This window comes from Mytilus edulis, chromosome 14 (genome assembly GCF_963676685.1).
Source record: "Mytilus edulis chromosome 14, xbMytEdul2.2, whole genome shotgun sequence".
Taxonomy (NCBI): domain Eukaryota; kingdom Metazoa; phylum Mollusca; class Bivalvia; order Mytilida; family Mytilidae; genus Mytilus; species Mytilus edulis.
In genome coordinates this window covers 21,907,689-21,914,285 of record NC_092357.1, presented here as the reverse complement: position 1 = coordinate 21,914,285, position 6,597 = coordinate 21,907,689, and the positions used below count along the sequence as shown (strand labels likewise).

Sequence of the window (6,597 nt, the reverse complement as noted above, 5' to 3'; positions counted from 1 at the left end):
ATTTTTGTAGTGCATAGATAACACACTATTTGTTATTGTAAAACTGATACTTCTTAGGAAAAAAACTATACACAACGAAATCTATCAAAAGACCTCCGAAAAGTAAAGTCTGATTAATTTAACATTTTCTTCGCAGGTCTTTTGCGTTTAATTTCGAGTTCTGCTGCAAATAAAGGACGACTGGAAATTAATTATAGAGGTGAATGGGGAACAATATGCTCTACTGGCTTTGGTGATGTTGATGCAGCAGTAGCATGTAGACAGCTCGGATATTGGTGAGTTAACATGTAAAGCCTAGCTAGCTACCATAGGACAGATATAGTTCCGATTGCACTGCCACACTCAACTACTCTTAAAACAACTGTTTCTCTAAATAAACTCATCATAGATACCAGGACTAAATTTTGTATATATGCCAGACGCGCGTTTTGTCTACAAAAGACTCATCAGTGACGCTCGAATCCAAAAAAGCTAAATAAAGTACAAAGTTTAATTGCATTGATATCAAAATTCCTAAAAGTGTTGCCAAATACAGCTAAGGTAATTCATGCCTGAGGTAGAAAAGCCTTATTATTTCAAAAAATTATAATTTTGTAAACAGTTAATTTATAAATATAACAATATCATTGAGCACAAAAAGTGCTGACTACTGGGCTTGTGATACCCTCGGGGAAATAAATCTCGATCAGCAGTGGCATCGACCAAGTGGTTGTAAATAAACTCATCATAGATACCAGAACTAAATTTTGTATATACGCCAGACTCGCGTTTCGTCTACAAAAGAATCATCACTGACGCTCGAATCCAAAACAGTTAAAAAAAAGCCAAATAAAGTGCAAAGTTGAAGAGCATTGGGATCCACAATTCCTAAAAGTGTTGCCAAATACAGCTAAGTTAATCTATGCCTGAGGTAGAAAAAGCCTTATTATTTAAAAAAAAAATTGGTAAACAGTTAATTTATAAATATAACAATATCAATGATAATTCATGTCAGCTCAAAAACTGCTGACTACTTGGGCCTGTGATACTCTCGGGGAAATAAATCTCCACTAGCAGTGGCATTGACCCAGAGGTTGTAAATAAACTCATCATAGATACCAGGACTAAATTTTGTATATAAATCACTTTATTCTCCATCATATAACTTAACAAATTTTACAGGAGGTACTTGTTTTTTTCGGAATCTCATGGTCATAAAGTGACAATGTAATATTAAGAGGTTAAATTGAATTGAATAACTGTAAATTACATATAAGTAGTTATTCATTATGGTTATTTTGAACGCATCGATGTAAAAATGGTCTTCAAGTATTCAACTGATCATTGAAAATTTGTCGGAAAATGTATCTTATCATTGCACAAGTTCATCGGACTGTGTATGTCATATGTTTATGGCTTCTTTACACTAAATCCGTTAGACGTTGTTTATGTACTGATTGATAATTTAGCCTTAGATGCATGATTTTTTGAATTAGTTGACAGTGGCTTTGAACTAGCTGTCGGTAACTGCAAGTACTCTCATACCAGTACTTAGTGTCTTTTTGTTGGTGAATTTACAAGTACCCGGCCACATCCATTCTGTGTTTTTGTGTTAGATGTTTTTATATTTGTATCCATCTGATAAGTCAAGCCTTTTTAAACTGATTTCTATAGTTCGTGCTTATGTTGTACTGTTACACCACTGTCCCAGGCTTGGGTTAGAGTTCGGATCCCGCTAACATGTTTAACCCAGCCACATTCTGTATGTATGAGCCTGTCACAAGTCAGGAGCCTATTATTCAGTGGTTGTAGTTTGTTGTTGTGTAACATATTTTTTTCGTTCATTTTTTTGTACATAAATAAGACCAATATTTCGCGTTTAAATTGATATATATTTGTCATTTCTGGTGTTTTTATAGCTGACTATACGATATGGGCTTTACTCATTGTTGTAGGCCATACGGTAACCTAAAGTTGTTTATTTCTGGTCATTTGGTCTGTTGTGAAGAGTTGTCTCATTGGCAATCATACCACATCTTTTTTTTTTATCGAACGAATTGAATATATTTAAAATATCGGAACGCCATATATAGAACATATTACCTCATGGATTTATCATATTTATAGTTCCGGGCAGATGATTCGCCATCACTTTGTGGAAGATGGACAACGAACCATTTGGTTTGATAATGTTAATTGTTCTGGTTCAGAAAATAAATTGATCAATTGCACACACTCGATCGATACATTACACTGTAGTCACTGGTTCGATGTCGGCCTCTATTGTTATCTGAGCTGTCCATTAGAAGAAGATGAAGGTAGGTTTTAATTAAACGTGCAAAGCAATCTTAGAGCAGTGCACAGGGCTATTGAAAGGAAACATTGTAAAAACAGAACAGTTTACTCAGTCTACTTACGCGTAGGTGTAATACCTTTAAAATACATCAACTTTCAACTGTTTGGTGTCCATCTTTTTTTATATATAGGTACATTTGTATTTGCTATACAATTGAGAGATGTTCTGCCATGGTATTTACTTAGAAAAATATAGAGTTTAAATGAATACAATATTACTCATATAGCAATTTTAGTAATATTCGGGAATTGAATATACTGTTTATCCCGTTAAAATGCCACATAAGAATACAATCTAAATCTATAAATATATAGTAAATTACAGTAGCTGTCGTTTGTTAATGTAATTTATACGTGTTTCTCGTTTCTCGTTTTTGTTATTTTATATAGATTAGACCGTTGGTTTTCCCGTTTGAATGGTTTTACACTAGTAATTCTGGGCCTTTTATAGCTTGTTGTTCGGTGTGAACCAAAGTTCCGTGTTAAAGGCCTTATATTGACTTATAACGGTTTACTTTTTTTTAAATTGTTATTTGGATGGAGAGTTGTTTCATTGGCATTCACACCACATCTTCCTATATATATATATGAAATATAAGAAACATTTAGTTTTAAATATTTGGTAAATGTTTGTAGCGTACAGATAACATGATAATTTACATTGTCAAACTACAAGACGTCGGGCGTATCATGCGCTCATGGCGCAGCTGTTTATTTATATATAGGTACATTTGTATTTTCTATACAATTGGGAGATGTTCTGTCATGGCATTAATTGAGAAAAATATACAGTTTTAATGAATATAATATTACTCATATAGCAATTTTAGGAATATCCGGCAATTGAATATACTGTTGAACCCGTTAAAATGCTACATAAGAATACAAAAGTGTACAGATAATATGATAATTTAAATTGTCAAACTATTAGTTCATAGGAAAACAAATTATGCTCAAAGAAATCTACCAAAAGCCTTTCAAAAAGTAAAGTTTGAACAATTGTCATAAAGTGAACATCTATTTTCATAACTTAATTTTCTTTGCAGGTCGTTTACGTTTAATTTCGAGTTTGACTGCAAACAAAGGACGGCTAGAAATTAATTATAAAGGTGAATGGGGAACAATTTGTCATAATCACTTTGATCATGTTGATGCAGCAGTAGCATGTAGACAGCTCGGATATTGGTGTGTATAACGTTCAAAGCAGTATCACAAATGTATTAATAAGAATAAATCAGATCCTTCATCATTTCTTCGAATTTATTGTTACAAAAGTCCGTTTTACAGGCTAGATATGGTTTAAAATAAAAATAAATAGCTTTTGTTCAGAACAGATATACTTAAGAAAATATGCTATATCCTAGATACATTTACAGGTAAAACTGTGCTTGAAAACCTTTTATTACGAAACGAGAGAATAGTTTCCCGCTTTATCGATCTTAAGAAGGCGATTGGAACAGGCCGTTCTTATTTTCTTTATACAATTATAACTTGAATGTGATATGAGAACACTTGACATATCAGATATGGAACGACATATGTTTGTTTTAATGAATAGATATAAGTGTACGTTACGGCAAAGTCATTTTCATGAATGTGTCCTACCGAATTATACTATTTACCAGGTTTGTTATAACATAAGCAACACAACGGGTGCCACCTTTTGATCAGGATCTGCTTACCCCTCCTGGGCTTCTGAGATCAACCCTAGTTTTGGTTGGGTTCGTTTTGCTTATTTTATAGTTTTCTATGTTGTTTCTTGCGTACTCTATTTTGTCTGTTTGTCTTTTTTTTCATTTTTAGCCCTGGCGTTGTCAGTTTATTTTCCATTTATAAGTTTGACTTTTCCTCTGGTATCTTTCGCCCTTCATTTTTCAGTTGCAAAACCAATTGCATCTTCATATAGACTCAAACGTGCTTCTCATAGGTTTTATTTATCTGTTTAAAATTCTGATTACCGTTTGGATTAATACCAAATGTAAATTAACATAACAAATATAAATAGCGATTGGTAACAACCTCGGTTCCTACACTAGGAAGTGATGGCTATTATGTGTATTGAAATATAAATAGAAATTGTATTTTTTATCGACATAAAGCCTAATAAGTTTTCAAAAGACAAATAATGTTCCCTCTGGACTGGCCCGAGCAACTCAACTAGAATCAAATGTTTCTCTGTGTCACTATAATTCTCATTATGTTTAAGTTCACAAATTTTCAAGCAATCCTTAAGTTTTCAAAGATATCACTTGGAAAATCAAAACACTGAAGTTCTTTTGTATTGATTTACTGGCAAAAACGTTATTCTTTAAATTTCTTTGGAATGAAACGTTGTTAAAATGGTTTAGAAGAATATCTTCAACGAAACATTATAAGTATTAAGCTAAATTTAATTCTTTGAACGCAAAAGTAGTGAATATCTAACCCCTTATATCTTTCATTGATCTATAGTTCCGGACAGATGATTCCTTATCAAAATGTGGAAGATGGAAAAGGAACCATTTGGTTAGATGCCATACATTGCTCTGGTTCAGAAAATAAATTAATCAACTGCACACACTCAACAGATACTTCACACTGTATTCACTGGTTCGATGTCGGCATCGACTGTTTTCTCAACTGTTCAATAGATTATGAAGGTAGGATTGTGTTTAAAAAAAACGTTAGAAGCCATTGTAAAAAAAATATTCATTCCTTTTTTTATATTTTCGATCATTTTCGTGGGTACCAATTTTTGTGATTTGAAGAAAACTTTCATGGATATTTGAATTTGTGTTTTTTCCAAAAGTCTGCATATCATTATACAACTAATTTGGAATTCGTTGAACAGTACAATTCGTGGTTTCCCCTTGCATGTTATGAAATACAGCACACGTATTGAAGGCCATACAGTGACCTATAGTTAACTTCTGTGTCATTGGCAATCATAACACATTTTATTTTATAAATCATCGAACCATAAAATCTATAGATTATCGTTGTGCGAAATTCAACCTTATTGAAAGCAATATCTTTTTTTACTTTATCATTTGAAAACTGGTATTGAGAACGAGAGACTTAAGTATGCATCCTTGTACTGCAAAAGGGTCAATCCTTACGAATGAGCCTGACTAAAACGTGATCATTGGTGTTATCAAGATGTTTCGAAATAGACGGCTTTAATGAATGGTCATCCCTTACCGTTACTTCAGTTGAAGTTAAACATTCACAATATGCTCTATATATCTGAAGTTTTCTATTTGTTTCGAATTTGTATTATTCATTTGTGGTCATCTGTTAGAGTTAGATTGTGAACCACTTCCAGTATGTTACATCATGCTTGAACTAATTGATCAAGATATGGAAACAATCTGTTTTACGTTTAATGACTATCGCATTATACTGTTCCAACATTATTTCAGATTTGTACTTAATGCTTAAAGATAGTGAAAACCTTTAAAAAAGTACTGTCAGTACAATGTATTTACGTATATTATAATTTGTATAGTACATTTGTATATACAATGTATTTACGTATATTATAATTTGTATAGTACATTTGTATATTCAATGTATTGACGATATATTCATTGAACATATAACTAATTGCATATATATACTTATATACTCGTATAGGTAACTTATTTGTATAATTTACGATAAAGGAATATTATATCATTTACAAGTGTTTCATATATCATACAATACATCATGTATTTACTTTGCTTTTTAAAATGGTTCCTTTGTTAAGAGAGAGAGAACTTTTCTGTATTATGTTATTAATCTAGATTTTCTCATCTAACATTTGAAATGTTTTGTACGATCTTAGTAATGTTTGAAACTTACAAAACGTAGTTCCATGCAATATCATCTATGATGAGTTTATGTTGATGTTACATTACAATTAAAAGTTATCACTGTTCATAAGGCTATACAATTGAAAATGAGAACGCAAATCCGTTTTATTGAACCTCTTAAATACCAAAATTTTGCTCGCCATAAAGAAATCTACAATTAATTGAACTTACAATCATTCAATTTACATACAAGTTGTTTTCATTTTGATTTTATAATATACATATCTCACAAAATTATATACATTATTTTTTTTATTTTTTCTTTGCGAAACTGAATGATGCGTAATCTCGAAATCAGTGAAAGTATCACAGTACATTGGAACAACTTCTTCTGCTCATACTTGAAAGATGATCCCACGCACCTTATTGACCGAACTTCTTGTTAGATGTTAAAATTTTCCATCTGTGCACTGAAGAACGTACCTAC

At 31.9% G+C, this 6,597-nt stretch overlaps 1 long non-coding RNA gene across 1 annotated transcript; it reads left to right on the top strand.

Annotated features, from left to right (window-relative positions):
• LOC139503204 (uncharacterized) lies at positions 1 to 5,938 on the top strand. Its single transcript, XR_011659062.1, has 4 exons — positions 1 to 275; positions 2,107 to 2,297; positions 3,381 to 3,519; positions 4,786 to 5,938. It is a non-coding gene; the product is annotated as an uncharacterized lncRNA (long non-coding RNA).
• Positions 5,939 to 6,597: the final 659 nt, after the last annotated feature.